Source organism: Vulpes lagopus, chromosome 6, assembly GCF_018345385.1.
Source record: "Vulpes lagopus strain Blue_001 chromosome 6, ASM1834538v1, whole genome shotgun sequence".
NCBI classification, from domain to species: Eukaryota; Metazoa; Chordata; class Mammalia; order Carnivora; family Canidae; genus Vulpes; species Vulpes lagopus.
The window spans coordinates 22,670,366-22,687,994 of NC_054829.1; the positions used below are offsets into that span (position 1 = coordinate 22,670,366).

The following is a 17,629-nucleotide window of genomic DNA, read 5'->3' on the forward strand; positions in this document are numbered from 1 at the left end:
TTTCTCCTTCCTTCTTGTGTCTACCTGCCTCCTGGCTGGCCATTGAATTTTGTTTTCTTTCATACACTCCACACTCACCTCTGTGGCTTTTCTAGTCTTACGTGCTTTCTTGCTCCTGTGCCACTGAACATCCTTGGTAGCCACTACCCAGACCAAACAGCCCTGATCCTTGAAACAAAATTCTGATGTCAGCCCATATAGCTGCCCCCTGCTGGAGGTGGGTGGAGGGTACTCACACCTACCAATGGGACACTCACATCAATTACTGGGACATCAACCAGTCTCCATCAAGTTTCATTATGGAAAGAGACCTACTTCCACAGGGCAGAAAATCATCAGTTTTGGCTGAAAAATCCTAGCAAGCCTTGGTCAAGTTAATGGCTAAGTTGTAGAACTCTGACCACCCAGCATGCTACTTTTTTCATTTATAATCCTTTGTGTTGATAAAATGGTAAGTTAAAAAAATAAAAATAAAGGACTTGCACTCTTGGACAAAACAGAATAACAGGATCCAGATTTACCCTCCTATCTTAAACTTGGAAAATCAGACAAAACATAGGAACACAAGTTTTCAGAGATTAGGTAACAGCCAACAGGGCTATGGTGACCAAGGAAAGAGCCAGATGAGCCCTTCTAGGGACCAGCTCACTACATAGAGGCAATTTCTGACCACAACAAAAGGAGAGGGTGCCTAGTAGTCTTTCTGGGTGGAGGGGTCACAAATCAACCCTTAGCAACAGCTACCCAATGCCACTGCCTTTGTGGCTACTGTTTACCCCATATTTCTCCAATGCTGATACACTGCGCCAACTAATCCATCCTCGTCCACTGGTGTATATCCCAAGACCCCACAGATTAAAAGTGGCACCATTCCACTTACCTCATTAACATAGTCTTCACTGATCTCCAAGCAATAGTGATCCAGCTCCCAAACACTATCCTACCATCTGCTCTCCCAGACTCAAAGGTTAGATTTGTTAGTGGGCTCTAGGAATCAACAACACCCATGGAGAGGGAGGGAGGGAGGACAGAAGCATCAGGTGAGCTTCCACTGACCCTTGGAAGAGCATTGAAGCTGAGATGACACTTGTCGGTTATTCTGTGTTGGGATGAAGGGGCTAGAGTATTGTATCCTGGCTTCCATCAATTATTGGATGTAATCCACTCCAGAAGTGACTGTGGCCTTGAACTGGTGCCTCTTTGCAACGGAGGCCATCCCAAAAGGGCTGACAGCTGAGGGCTCTCAGACATGACACTCCCAGCAGATAGGGAATCAGCCCTGCATTTCTGAAGGAAGTTCCAACTGGCACACCCAGCATCCACTATTCCCTCCCAAATAAGCTATGGGCACATAAGCCCTTGCTTCAAGCTTTATTCTCAGGGAAAACTAAAAACAACTGGGACCAATTGAGATACTTAGTTCACTCAAAAGGCAGGAGAGATCCACATAGCCCACTAAATTGTTACTTAGGAAAAGAAGAAAAGGAGAGCTTCTCTAGGAGAAATGGGAGTCTTTGTAGTCTCTGGAAATATCTGACTGAAGCCTTAGGAATTTTCTTCCCCATCTCTTTTCCAGAACGTCCTTTATTTCACCCAGCTTGAACCTACTATTGAAGGAGAACTTTCTGGACCTCCAAACACTGAACATCATTAGTCTCTGTGAACGAAGCTCTGGGCATTCAGCAGCTGAATTGCAAAGTTTTCGTGGGAAGCTTTGTACTAGGTATAAGAACACAGCAAGGCTGGGCTGGGTGCTCAGGCCTAGTCAAGGTCTAGGTTTGAAGCAGAGCCCCATCTAGGAGAGCAAGTTCAACCTGGCTGGGCCTAGTATTTGCCTCCTTCTTCTTCTTCCCTAAATACATCTTTCTAGGGCACTACATCTCAAGACAGCACAAGAGCAGAGGGAGAAATCCCATAGCTTTTAAGCAGCTTAAAAACTGGGAGAGGATTGGCTACACCAAAAGTGCAAGGTATGCCCAGGCAGAAATCAGGCTGATGTGCTGTGATAAATGATCCAGGGGGTTGGAGGAGGCATATTCTCAGGGCTGGCCTAATTTATAGCACTGTTCTAGCCAGAGCCCTGTGCCATTGGGCTAACTGGCAGCATCAGCCCCACACAGGAGCCTCAGCCAGAGCTTCCAGCAGCACCTAAATGCATCCAGCCTTTACTTTCTCTCTTGCATGGACTTTAATCCCTCCTTCCTCATTGAAGACAACCTCTTAATTGAAGAACAGAAAGGTAAAGTACCGTGAGTAAGGCACGGTATAAAAACCATTGCCATTGGCATCACACTGACCAAAGATCCAATCTCTGCTTTACTACTTACTGCTTTAGGCCCTTGGGCAACTTCTTCTACTACCTGACTTAAAGGATGGCCATGAGGATTAAGTGAGAAAATCTATTTAAAACTTGCCCAAAAAAAAATAAATAAATAAATAAATAAATAAAACTTGCCCAAAAAAAAAATAAAATAAAATAAAATAAAATAAAATAAATAAAATAAAATAAAATAAAACTTGCCCAAAGTGCTTAATAAAATTTATTTCCTACCTCTCCCACCGTCAGATTATTTTGACTTCCCTAAACTGTGCAAAGAGCTACAGGGATACATGTGACTTTTATCAATGGAGCACATCTCTTTTATCCACCATGTATAGTCTAGCACAGTGCCTGGCATGCACACATACGCAGAAATATTTGTTGATTGAATAATGGATGGATTGTGCAAATCCAAATCTTAAAATCTTCAGGACCCAAAGAGCCTACTCCAGGGATAGCAAATCACTGACTTGCATCCCCACCCCAACTGATTTATAGTTAATACATAGAACACTGTGTTGAGAAGGATTCTGAGGCCACACTTGTCCTCAGCAGGAAAGAGTGGTGAGATGGATTAGCAATCTCTGCCAAAAATATGAAGAGGAATAAAGCATCACGGGTGCCTATACTTACACTTTTTGATTCAAACTAACATATCACTTTACCGATGAGGAAGTGGGGGATCCAAGATCACGCAGCCAGTTAGTTAATGGCAGTTTTGAGCACAATCTTCAATGCTGGATATGAGCAGAAGAGAAAACAACGTTGACAAAAGCCTGATCTGGAGGATAATGGTAGGCAGTTGAGAACAGAGGCTGAGAGACCTCATCCAAGCGGCCTTTCCTCCCAGCCACTGCCCCAAGATAAACGGTTCTCTTCAACCCCCATTAGCAGAGGTACAAGCAGTAATCCAGAAGAAATGCTGATGGATCGCACAGACTGAGCAATTTCAATTAGGCCCAGAGACCAAATTCCCCATTAATTCCCTCTTCACCACATCGTTTCCCTCAGGCCACTTCAGTTCTGCGGGTGCCCCACCCTCCTTCATTTTTGGTAGATGGCTGCCCTCCCTCTCCTCAGCCTCCCAGATTCCTCAGTTGCAGCCCTCACTGAAGATAGATTTGTCTCCTCTCTCAAGATCACTGCTTGGGAGAAGCGAGAGAAGAGTAATTAGCAAATTCAGCATTCTGGTAACCCTTCTACAGGGAAAGATAATCATTTGTTAGCTTAAGTAAATCCCCGCACCTTGATTAGCTGTCTCACTTTGACAAAGAAAAATGAGAACAGGCTCACTCATTGCTCCTGGGGCTCTGCATGAAACCTGGGAGGTGAGCAAAAGTCAAAATAATTTTTATTTTTTCATTGAAAACTGAGGACTCTCCTGAAAGAGGTGGAGCATAACTTCTCACTCCATCAATGTGGGCTGTACCTAATGACTTCCCTCCAAAGAGTATAGTATAAAAGGATCAAAAATAATAACTTTAGTTTGGAGAAACCTGACAAACACTCTCATGGGGGGGTGGGAGTGGGGATGGGGTTGGGGTGTCAAGGTCAGTATCGTTAGTGATAAGTCATGTTGTTAGTGATAAGTCATCTTGTTAGGATGTGATGAGGAGGAGGGCACTTCACCTCTCTGGTCTTACTCCCAAAACCCACAACCCCAACTGAGGGACAGTCCACAAAATGCCTGACCAGTACTCCTCAAAACTGTTAAAGTCGTCAAAAACAAGCAAGAAGTCTGAGAAATTGTCACAACCAAGAGGAGCATAAATATCATGGGATAACCTAAATGGGATCCTGGAACAGAAAAAGGATATCAGGTAAAAAAAATATGGAAATCAGAATAAAATGTGGACTCTAGTTCATAACAGAGGATCCTTGTCAGTTCATTGATTACAATAAATGAACCATACTAATGTAAAAGGTTAATATTAGGGGAAACTGGATATAAGGTATATGGGAAGTCTCTCTGTATTATCTTCACAAATTTTCTCTAAATCTACAACTATTCTAAAATAAAATGTTTATTTAAAACAATTGAAGGCTAAAGGTCTTAAAGATAATCCCTAGAACAACTGAGGCAAGTAGCTCTAGAGGCATTTCTGGTGACAAGATTTGTCCACATTCTCCCTACCTCTGAAAGGACTCTTTTTTAAAAAAGATTTTATTTATTCGTGAGAGACAGGCAGAGACATAGGCAGAGGGAGAAGCAGGCTCCCCATGGGGAGCCTGATGCTGGACTCAATCCCAGGACCCCGGAATCGCGACCTGAGCCAAAGGCAGACGCTCAACCACTGAGCCACCCAGGTGACCCCTGAAATAACTCTCATTGTGCAGGAAAATGGCCTTTTCTCTTCACACCTAGTGTCAACTGGTCTCAGTTCTACCCACGGAAAAAAATATGGAGCCTAGACTCTCTTTTCTAACACACCTTCGACTGTTTCAGAGTTGTACTTTATCAAATCCAAAGAGACCTACAAACATCTTCTGGTCCCAAACCTTCATTTGAGAGACAAGGAAACTCAGACCCAGAAGGCAGGAAACTCACAGACACTGACACCCAGGTTTGGTCACACTAATCCAAAGTATTTTTCTTTATGACACACACTGCTCTTCAGAAGAAGGTTAAAATGTGTTTTCTGTACACAACAGTATTTCCTTCAACTGTTATCATAATTTGGAACATCTGAGTACTTCAGTACCCTTCCAAGAAGACCCTCATCAGCTGTGAATGTCTCTTTTATCCTCCCCCATCGTCTTTTCAAGAAGCAGTCAGGATTAGGGGTATTAAAAAAAAAAAAAAAACAATATCCCCTCCTTCCTAACAGTTGATGTCCTAAATTGAATAGAATGTTCCAGATCATATTACTCTGTGGTATAAAGTTACAAATAAATAAGCATCCCTTCCTTAAGCAAGCCTCAGATGCACATTAGCTAACTGTCATATGCATGAAGCATGGATCCTCATGCAGCCTTTATAGTAAATCCAAATGTCAAGGTCAAAGGCACCATCATTTCACAGCCCCATTCCACCTCCTCCCTATCTCTTCCAAAAAGTTTTTATCCACTGAGAAAGAATAAAGGAAGGATCTAGGCAAGAACTAACATTCATTGAGACTACACGAGGTATATTATATATATATTACCCATTGATTCATTCAATTAGCATTTCTTGAGCACCATGACTTGCCAGGAATTGGGGGGAGAACTGAGAATAGAGAATACAAACATCACAAAACACTATCCAGGGCTTCAATGATTTTAGTCCAGTAGGAAAGACATTCATATCTACAACAAATTGCAGAACCATGTGATAAATAATGGAAGCATGAGATTGGGAGGTAACACCCAATACTTTGTGAAGGGAGTATTATTTGCCTGTGACTGTTTTCCAGATGAGGAAGCTGAGGCTTCAAACAGTTAAGTACCTCATCCAAAGAAATGAGTTACTCAGTGATTGGGGCAGAGGTTTGAATTCAGGAGCTGTACCTCTGAAGCCCATACTTTTCCATTATAATAATGCTTCCCAAACTAAGTTGTTGATTTGTAGTATACAAAAGGTGTCCCAGGGTCAGTTACATCTGAGCATATAAAATACTATATCTTCCTCTTAGAAATTCAAAATGTTCATATGCATAACAAAGGCTCAAAGAAATCTTACAATAAAATTTCTGTTTAACCTAGTAGCGTCCTAGACATAAGTGGCACTGAAATATTTTTTCTGAACTTTATATTTAGTATATATATAACTGACATATAACATTATATTAGTTTCAGGTGTACAACACAATCATTTGATATTTGTATATATTGTGAAATGATCACAATAAGTCTAGTTGCCATCTATCACCATCCATAATTACAATTTTTTTCTTGTGATGAAAAATTTTAAGATCTACTCTTGTAGCAGCTTTCAAATATACAATACAATATTGTTAACTATAGTCCCCATGCTATATATTACATTCCCTTGACTTATTTTAGAGCTGAGAGTTTATATTTTTTAACCCCCTTTCCCCATGTCCCTCACCCCCATCCCCTCCCTACCACACCTCTGGCAACCACGTATCTTTCTCTGTATCCATGTGCTTGGTTTTTGTTTGTTTAGGTTGATTTTGGTTTTTTGGTTTTTTTTATCGATTCCACGGGGAGTTTTTTTTTCAAAGAGTACTTACTAACATATAGAGAATTAACACTACAGGAATACATACCTCTTTATTCCCTGCTGTTATGCCTAAGGTAAACAAATGTCACTATGGCACCTCTGGGAGAAAAAGAAAGCCTAACTTGGGCTCAGCAGGTTAGAAATGTGAGAAAGCCAAAATGTTCTCTGAACAAATACATAACCGTGACGCTTAACAGAAGGTTTTGCCTAGATGACATGCAGGTAAAGACATATCTTGGGTCAAGACCATTTGGGTTCAGCTCCAAACTCTATTCTTGAGCTAACAACCTTCCAGAGTTTCCTGGAGTTCGCTCTGAGGTCTTGACTTGCAGGAGGCCAATAGAAGTTCTGGAGGCATTAAGCCAAAGAGGGGGAGGGCACAATAAGAGAGAAGAAAGACATCTGGCAACACAAGTCAGGAAGAGGAATATGATAGGAAATTGCCAGGAAAGGGAAGTTCCTTGGAGACACAAGAGGTAAGTGTTACCCTGTTATAGAAGCCATGGCTTCCAAGCACTGCTTGTGATCATAAATACCTACTGACAGCACCATATTTATTTCCTTTTCCTTATCAATCCCCCTGCATCGGGATTTCTGAACTATAGAACTATTGACATTTTGGGCCAGCCAATTGTTTGGTGGGGGAAAAGGACTGCCTTGTACATTGTAAGGTGTTGAACAACATCCCTAGCCTCTACCAAAGGCCAGAAATACATCCCAGTGGCACCAATAATGTCTCCAAATATTGCCAAACATCCCATGGGGTGGAGGTTGGGGGATGAGGAGCATCCAGTTTTCAATCAATGGCCTCAATGGCTCTTTGGCGTCTATCACCACCCATGCTACCAAATAAACTCCAAATAAGCAATTAGCCTGCAAAACAAAGATAGAAGCTCTCCTGAGTATTATCACCTGGGCCTCAAGCTGCTTTCCAACAGCTTACTGCTTTCCCACTGCTTACTGCCAGGTCATATGGCTTCTGCTCATTCCTGAAGGCCCATTTCAAGTATCACTATCTCCTGTAAAGTGTTCCTATCGGCTTGCGTCACCTGTGAACCTTTGCCTTCCTGCCTTATCCTCCAATTCATGGAACAGCACTATTCGTAGTGGCACATGACTGACTACCATTGAACATGTATGTATGTTTGATCCTGCACATGCTGTAATTCATTTTGAGTGAGTGAACATTGATAGAGCATGTATGATGTGTCAGAACCGTGCTGGTACCATGGGACACAGAGACACAGGATACGATCTTTATCTTTAAGAAGTTCACAGTCTCATGGGAAGATGGGCCCAAAAGCTGCAGTCCTCCACAGCTGCTTTTCTTGTCTCCTCTGGGGGAATCCCTAAGGATAAAGGCAAAAGTCTAATCTTTCTTTTGTGTCCACCACAGTGCTAAGCACACAGTAGGTGCCCAAAATATTGCAGTGAACTAGAATCAGTGAGGAAATAGAGCTTCTATGAAACCATATCTCCATAAAGGCAATTGATATCTACTGTATTTCCACTGGGCAACTTCTTTTATAAAGTGATGGTAAACAATGACTGTCTTTATTTGGAAAAATAAAAAGATAGCAACCCTATGTAAGTTACCCTTTCTTTTCTTTTTTTTTTTTCTCCACTTCTACTCCATGAATCCAAAAATCTAAGACCTACTGCTTAAAAAGAGAAAGTACATAAAGGGAAGGGAGAAGGGGCAAGAAACACATTTAAACAATTTGGAAGTAATGAAGACTTTGCAAAAATAACTATCAACAACAAATAGGCTAGGGAATATGTGGGAAATGTGAACATATACAAAATCAGCAAATTGAAAGAGCCTACATTACCAAGTCTTTGGGGGGAACAGACTAACACTAACATTTTTGAAGTGTTGGAGAACAGAAGGACAAAAAGAATGTGAGAAGACAGATGGAGGTGTTTACCTTCTAAATCCAGAAATAATAGGAGCCCGAAATGGCCATGGTTTAGGAAGGCTAGCTGTAGCATTTCCAAGAAACAATGGAATAGAGCTTAAAATGCTTGAACAACAAAGATGAATAGTGGACACAAGCTATAGAGCAGAGACACAGCTTCCAGTTTGAGTCAGGAGACAGAATCCACAGATGTCAAAGCTCAAAAACCCTCAATAAATAGTAGCAGGAGTTATTAGTAACTTAACATTGACATGTTAAGTTTCCCTGGCCCTGTAACCCTGTCCCTTCTTCTCCTTGGATTTGAACTAGTATCACATGAGGCATTTATATATAGCCTTGAAAAGAACCAAGATGATGACTACAAAAGTTTCCCAAGGACTCTGTCCTTACCATTCACTTGACAAAACTAAGAGTGACCCCAGAAAGAGAAGCACAATCCAAAGCAGCAAATGGAGATCAGGCCAGTCTGTTTCAAAGAGCACCTCTGTCTAGAGTCTCTACAGTTCTAAACCCATTTCAGGACATGTTCCACCTACACTCTCCTTCAACCACACCACAGCCTGGCCCACCCCATGACAGTTCTCCAACAGCAAATGCATTTTCCTGCTCACCCCGTGCAGCCACCAAAAACTTACAATATGGCCTAAAAGCCAACAAAAGAGCTTCTCCAATGTAGAACTGGTGCCAAAGAGCCAATAGCGCATGTCAGGAAGAGGAGTGGTGACGACTTACATGGGATGGACTAAGGAGCAGGGTAAGATCATGACCCTCCCCACAGTAGGCACTGGTCAATCTTAGGTGAAAGGGTTCAAAATAAGACCAAGAGACCTTAAGGAAAGACAGAATTTCCTTAGCCAAGTCCAAACTTTCCCCAAATGGTACAAGGCCTTTGACACAGTTACTTCTGGGCCATGGCTTCAGCCCATCCAGCCCTGAGAAAGTTGGAGCATCATGGAAGAGCTACACCCACTGGCCTGAAAAGAAACACAAATCTCAAGGCCAGCCCCAGCCAAGAGATGAGATATGTATCCAGCCACAAGAGAAACTGTCTCTATTGACCAGAATATAGCCAGCCACCCAACAACTTGAAAATTAGAAAATAAGTCGGTCTTTTATATAGTCAGGGCAAAGATATGCAAAACCTGCCTAGGGATATTAACATATCTATAGATGGAATATGTCCCTTAAAGAAGAAAATCTGGTAAGGCAGTTGTTTTATCAAATTAACAGCGCTTTTTCCTTAGTAGGTGGTAAAATGTACCAGGGGACACTAGTATTTTTTTAAGTGAAATAGAATAGAAAATATAAGAATGCATCACATGTAATAATGAGAAGTATTATTTCCAAGTGTGTGTGTATGTGTATATACATGTGTAGTAGTTTCAGTTTACAATGTATGTCTTTACTGTAGGTCACTGTCAAATTCTTTTGAAAGTCACTGCTCTCAAGCAAACATCAGTAGAGTCTAGCAAAGTTCTACTCAAATGAATCATTCATACAATTATTATTAATTCAAAATATGCATTGAGCACCTACTATAAGCCAGGTTTACACTGGGCACTGAGACTAAAATGCTAATGGCTACAATTCCACAGTTCTTGCTATATACTTGGCACACTTCTAAGTTCCTTATATCTCCTAATGCATTCATCTCTATTGCTGCAAGAGATTATCTCTACCCAAGGTCACTATAGTTTGGGCCCACGTTACTAACTCCCCTGGTCTGAGCTTGTGCTGGCTAGTCCAGTGCAGGCTTATATATCTTGGCTCCTTGAGAAACCTGCCATAAGAGAAAGAATGCACTGCATGGAGCATACATTCCACTTGGCGTTTGTCACTACACAAATTGAAGGCCTGGCATTCTTTAGATGTCAGTGAGCTCACGGGCTGATAGATCAATATTTGGGGCTGCAAGCCTACAAGTCAGTCCTGGATAGCAGGGACTTCCACAAGGAAATGCCCCCTGAATAGCTTTGTATCCCTGGCTAAGTAACCTTTCTGTGCCTCACTGTCCTCAATGGTAAAATAGGGACGATAACAATATCTACCTCATAAGGTTGCTGCAAGGATTTAATGAAATAGTATATGTAGAGTGTTTAGCAAATGCCTACCATATGGTAAATGTTAGCTAGTTATTATTTATTGAGCACTTAGTATGAAATTTATCATTCAGAGGAAGAAATATCACATAGACAAGATCAGGACTCTATAATGCTGTGTGGGGCTAGAGGAAGTCAGGGAAAGGGTACTTAGCCAGAAAGGTTTGGAGAGAAGACAGTATCTGGAGATGAGTCTGAAAGATTGAACCAGTGGGTGAAGAACGGGGGAAGGACATTCTATCCAGACAGAGAGAACAACTTGGCAAAGACCCAGAGGATCTTGTGTATCTCCTTCTGCAGCACACCTATGGATAATATCATTCAAAGAATCTCCAGCAAAAATTTCTGCAGCACAGTTTTTCCAAAGCTTTTTCTAGTGTTGGGATATACATGTAATGTGCACAGCTATATGTACTCCTAGGCAGGTAAAAACCTCAGCCCCAAAGAAATTTAAAGGATAAAACATCAGTTCCCAGAAGCATTAGAAATGGAAATTCTCCCATAAGGATGGACATGGGTTAGAAATGTGGTTTTTAAAGTGTTCTTCCCAGACCTGGGACCCTATTAGGAATACATATACTCAGCCTTACCCAAACCTACCAAATCAGAAATTCAGGAGGTGTGGCCCTACCATGTGTGTTTAAGGACCACTGCTTTGGAGAAACTTGCCAAGGAGGAGACAAAATTAAAAGCAACAGCAGTCCAGGCAGCAGCTCACGTGAAGAACTACGCTCACAATGCCCACTGTCCTACCCCATTTAACACAGCAGCTAAAGAGCTCAGATTCTGTTAACCTATAGCCTGGGGCTTGACCCTCAGCTTTGGTACTTGATGGCTACTACTTCCTTCAACCTCTGCATTCTCATCTACAGGTTCATCTCAGGACTTAGTGACATATTCCCTGTAAAGCACTTAGCACACAGCAGTCCTTTGAGAGCCAATACCCTGGAAGAAACTCCAGCAAATCTAACCCCTCAAAAGTGTCAGCATCACTATGGATCTAGTAGCCTTTGGAACAGTGGTCTTCAAATTGGGGTACACATACTCTTGGAGATACAAATATATTTGGTTTGGGAGCATGAATTTATGAGGATCAATTCCAAACCCTCAGTTTTCTGGCAGACTCTCCTAAAATTGACCTGCCTGTGTTGGGCGAATCAAGAGAGTTTTCATTCCCTACCTTCTCTTTCAGGGAAGCCTTCCTCCCTACTACTAAAAGAAAGGCATAGTTCTCACTCATCCCAAACCTTAATATGTTGCATCCTGGAATATAAACTTCCAGGGCTCCAAACAGAAGGCATAAATAGACATACTGATGTGAATGTCTGTAATGAGCAGGTAACAAATTCATCCGCAAGTGAGCAACTCAAATGATTGGTTACATGTTCTTTCCCAAGTAAAGTGTTTTCCACATAATTCAAGGAGGATCTAACTGAGCTGTCAGCTGACAGATCATCAAAAATAATTTTTGATGATAGATCACTATGTGATTTTAATATGTGAGTTGGAAGTCCTCAAATAATTCAAATGCAACAGTATTACTTATATTTACATCTACTTATGTGAATACTTTCAGCATTTATGTCTTAATAAACAAAAAATAGGATTGTATTTCTAATTGTCTCATTCTACCAATAAGAAATATTTATCTACAGGTTGATGAAATAATTTGTAAATTCCCATCCATTTCATACAGATGCATTTCTAATGTATTTCACTTTTTGGTTTAATAATTATATATAAAAATGCATATTTGTGTTGTTTCTCAACTGTATAGTAATAATAATTATAATGATAATTCATTCCGGAAGAAATGCCTCAATACTGAAAGCCTTTTAGTCACATGAAATGTTTTAAAATGCTATTTCAATTCATATGTATGTTTTTGTTGCAAAGAAGTATGATACTAAAATCAATGAAAAAACTTTCAAGCATAAAAAATATATTACATTAGGATAAAATTCTGTGGGGAAAGTGGAATGAAAATGTAAGTCAAGGAGAAAAGAAATGATGTAAAAATATCTGACTACTGAAGAAAAGCTTGTTTGGGTATTTGTAAATGGAACGGAATAGTATCAAATCTCTATGATATTTAGGCTTCGTTGGAAAATTGAAAAAGAGCAAAGAAATATTTATTTTTAAATGTCAGTATTTACAAAATGCCCCAAATCACAATCTTTGCAACTATATGAAGTTATAATGGGAAACGATAGATATCAAAACTCACCATCTAGTTGAACCAATTTGGATATTCTAGTTACTTTTTCTATGTAACAAGCTAATCCAAAACTTGGTGACAGGAAGACATCATTGAATTAAGGTTCCCACATAATCCAAGGAGGACCTAAGTGAACTGTCAGCTGGTAGATTAAAATCATTTTTAATGCTTAATTCTAGAGAACGACAGATGATTACCGGAGGGGAGATGGGTGGGCAGATGGGTGAAATAGATGAAGGACATTAAGAGTACACTTATCACTGTACACACTGAGTAAATGTATAGAATTGTTGAATCACTATATTAAAAACCTAAAACTATTATAACACTATATGTTAACTGCACTGGAATTAAAATTAAAATAAATGAATAAATTACAAGTTTAAAAATAATAATTGTGAATGATGGACCACTGTATGATTTTAACATATGATTTAAGAATAGCTCAGATAACTAAAATGTAACAATATTCCTTATAGTCCTCAGATTCCATGGGTCAGGGTTTCAGACAGGCTCCTGCTGGAATGGTTTGTCTCTACTCCACAACGTCTGGGGCCTCTGCTGAGGAAACAAACACCTAAATGACTCAAACACCTAGGAACCAGAAGAGCTAGACCTGGAAAATCCATTTCTAAGTGGCTTCTTCACCTTGTGTCTGGTATCTGGGCTGGGCTGACCAGAGATTGGACTCAGATAGGACTGATGACCAAAGTACCTACATATGTGTCCTCTCCGTATGGCTTTGGCTTTTCACAGCATTGAGAGCAAGCATTCCAAAAGAACTAAGTGGAAGTTGCACGGCTTTTTATGACCTAGCCTCTTGTAGGAGTCATGCAATGTCACTTCTGCAGGGCTCAGTTGGTCAAAAATAGTTACCAGATTCAAAGAGAGGAGACACAGATCCCATATCTCAATGGGAGGAGTATCAAAGAACTTGCAGTCATTTTTAAAAACCACCATATTGGTTGAGGAGGGGTTTTTATTTTTATTTTTTGCAACTTACATTCCTAGATAGATGATAAAAGATAACATAAAGTCAATTTGAAGTTGAATAGTACAAGTAGGCTGTTGAACTCAAGGTTGGAAGAGATAAAGAGAGATGTAGTCAAGAAAGCCTTCATCACAAACACCAGCTGAGGGCCTGTAAGCGTACAGCTCAGAATAAAATGCTAAGGGGACTGCACAAATATTGCAAGACTCAGTATCTATCTCCAATGCTAGTAGTGAGTTCAAATCCCAACCTTCTATCCACATACAACATGGCTTTGGGAAATCCTACCTAAGCCTCACTTTGTGTATCAGCAAAATGGAGAGCAAATGCTAGGGTTGTGGTGAGACCTAAACAAAATAGTATAAGAAGGGGGTATCATGGTGCATGGCACTCAGTAAGTGCTTAGTAAATGCTGTGCATTTGTTTATTCACTCAAAGAACCTACACATGTGGGAAAATTGAACGAGCATCAACCATAAAATTGACAGAGAATTAGTATTCCCCAAACATAAGTCAGAGCTCCAAACCTCCCTTACGGGTTCAGTAAGCTTGACTGAAATTTATGTAGTGCAAAGCTTAGAGGGTTTAGACCAATTTTCCTAGAGGAAAATTAGAACAGATTTTTGAAGATCTTCTGATGTCCAGGCTAACTGTCAAGTCTTTTGCCTGTGAAGCTCATCATTGTTGCCAACTTGGAAAGATCTATACCATTTCTCATGAGAAGCCAACTATCCCAATCTGGGCTACTTTTTCTAAACATTAGATCTGAATTGATTTATTTTATCCCTAAATGCATTGGGCCACAGTCTTCCTGAATGGATTAAGTCAGACCTTCTACTTTTAGCAGCTGGCTCATTCAGTCCATTTCCCTACTATAAATACCTACCTGCACTTGTTTTACAGTAGAACTCTTTTGTCATCTGATTGTCCCAGTCTAGATTAGAGAGGAGAGGTAAGAGAGAATGCAAAATGGGATGGAGGACAGAAAAAGAGGGACTGCATTGCTCTAGGCTGCTCACTAGCTATTTTCACAGACCCCAAGGTCCATAGGTGACCAAATGTGGGAGAAAGCTAAGAGCTTCTAGCCCTTTGCTACATATTTCCTTGAGAAGTTGGCAGCTGTTGGCAACTTGGTCGAGTCACTCAGTCTCTGTCATATTATCTACTGGAAGTTTCCTTTTCCCAGTCTCATATATCAGTCCCCCTGTTCAGAGCATATGGATACTGACCCCAGCTTCCAGGGCAGATCAAGAGAAGTTTTTTTTAATGCTTGGTCTTAATGCCCTCAAGTGAAAATAAATTTTCATAGAATCTCAAACCCATCTCCTTGGAGTCCCAAAGAAGGAGTCACTGAGTTTCCACCAAATACTGATCAAACCCCTAATGAACTCAAAGCACTTAAAGGAAATAGTTCAGGCCAGAGTCAGATGAAGGAGAGGGTCCACTGGGAAGCTACCTGGTGTGCCAATACGTAAGGAAAGGTATGCTCATCTATCACCAAGGTGCTAGTACACCATTGGAAATTTAAGGCAATGGAGGAAAAAACATAATATCAAAACTTCTTAGAAAAAGTAGAAGGAATACCATAAAACAATCCTGGAGATGTGACTAAAACCTAGGAGCCATACTTTGGGTTGTAAATATTTGTCATTTTAGGGCAGCCAGGATCTAAATGTTCTTCCTATGTTGAGGTTTCTACCAGTGTCTTCCCTCTCCATTCCTCTCCTTACTATCCCAGTTTTCAACTGTTCCTCCAAATTAAAGTCAAACAAATGTTTGATTTGAACAAATAAATTGATTCAAGGGGGCAGGAAATTATCACAGCCCACCAAGATTCCCATGTGTCTCCATCTGGATACTTCCCCCAAGGATCTAAGAGGGTTATAAAACACACTTGTCCACCTGCATACAGGCACCAAAGGACCACTGTAATTCAATAGCAGCCAATGGGAAGTAGAGTCCCCTGGCCTCTTCAAGATGCATGAAATGCAGATGTGTCTCAAATAATAAAAAAGTGAAAAGTATTCATTAAAGGTTTTCAAAAACAATTCATGCATGATGACCAAGTGGGGTTTATCTCAGGAACACAAGGTTGAAATTATAATCAATGGGATCGCCTGGGTAGCTCAGTCAATTGAGCATCCAACTCTTGATTTTGGCTCAGGTCATGATCTCAAGGTCATGGGATTGGGTCCTGTGTCAGGCTCCACACTCAGTGTGGAGTCTGTTTGTTCCTCTCCCTCTACCCCTCCCCTGGCTCTCTCTCTCAAATAAATAAATAAATTTTTAAAATATTGTTAAAAAATCAATCAATACAATTCATCATATTAACAAAATGAAAAATAAAAATTGAGCATCTCAATAGACTCAGAACGATTATTAGAAAATGATTCATAATAAAAATTCTCAGGGCTCTCAGAAGTTTAAGAAAGAATGACATAAGCAAGGTAGCTCCCGTGCCTGCCTCCACTACAACTCTGACCTCCCTAACCCTACCACCACAGAATAATAAGCCAGGATTCACCACATCTATTGGGTAACTATGGAATATTATACCAAAATATAGAAAATTGGGGAAAATACCTATGGAGTTATATGTAAGGGCAGACATAAAACTATAGGTCAAGTGGTAGCCGTGAAGAAAATGAGACTAGAAAATAAAGAGGAAGAAGTTCTTAGTACCACAATTCAGGAAATTTCTCTATTAAAAGAACTTTGTCATTCAAATATAGTCAGTCTTCAAGGTGTGCTTACACAGGATTCAAGGTTATATCACATCTTTGAATTCCTTAGATTTTAGGAAATAACTTGGATTCTATCCCTCCTGGTCAGTTCGTGGATTCTTCAGTAAACACTTGCCAAATCAGACAAGGGATGTTGTTTTGTCACTCTGGAAGAGCTCTTCACAGAGACTTAAGATCTCAAAATCTATTAACAACAAAGGAACAACTAAATTGGCTGCTTTGGACCTTACCAAAGATTTTGGAATATCTAATAGAGTATATATCATAAGTAATAACACTCCGGCATGGTTCTGCAGAAGTATTGCTGGGGTCAGCTCATAAGTCCTGTTGACATTTGGAGTACAGATGCTATATTTGCATAATTATCAACTAATAAGCCACTTATCTGTGGAGATTCAGAAATTGATCAGTTCTTCAGGATTCTCAGAGCTTTGGACACCCCCAATAATGAAGTGTGGCTAGAAGTGGAATCTTTATAAGACTTGTAAGAGTACCTTTCCCAAGTGGAAGCCAGGAAGCCTCACATCCCATGTCAAAAACTTAGTTGACAATGGCTTGGATTTGCTTTCAAAAATGTCAGCACATTGGCAGGTTAATCCCACTAAACAAGTTTCTGGCAAAATTACACTGAATCATCCATATTTTAGTGATTTGGACAATCAGATTGAGAAGATGTAGCTTTCTGACAAAAAGTCCCCATGTGCTGTCTCGAGAACAGATAGTTATATTTGTTGTGCTACCTCTATTTTTGTCTTGTGTGCTCTCTTCTCTGTTGTAAAACTTGAACTGCACTTCATCATCTAATTTCAAAAGTGTAACTTAAAAATGTAAATATTGTTCTATATCAATTTAAATATAGTAATTCTTTGTATGAGTGTAGATCTCACTGTAACAAGTATTTGTTACTATAATAAAACTGTAAATCTAGTATTAATGACAGGAATTGGGAGGGGCTGTTTTTAAACCAGTCAGTAAATTAAGAGCAGAAGACAACTTCCTCAACCTGATAAAGAGCATCTCTGGAAAACCTACAGCTAGCATCATACTCATAGTGAATGAGTGAATGGCTTTCCCCTTAAGATAAAAAATAAGGCAAGAATATCTGCTCTCACCATTTTATTCAACATTATACTAAAAAACCTAGTCAGTTTAATAAGGCAGCCGAATAAATAA

General features: G+C 40.1%; 1 pseudogene; it reads left to right on the top strand.

The window, feature by feature from the left end:
• The first annotated feature begins 16,254 nt into the window (after nucleotides 1-16,254).
• Nucleotides 16,255-17,134, top strand: LOC121493080 (annotated as a pseudogene).
• The last annotated feature ends 495 nt before the right edge of the window (nucleotides 17,135-17,629 follow it).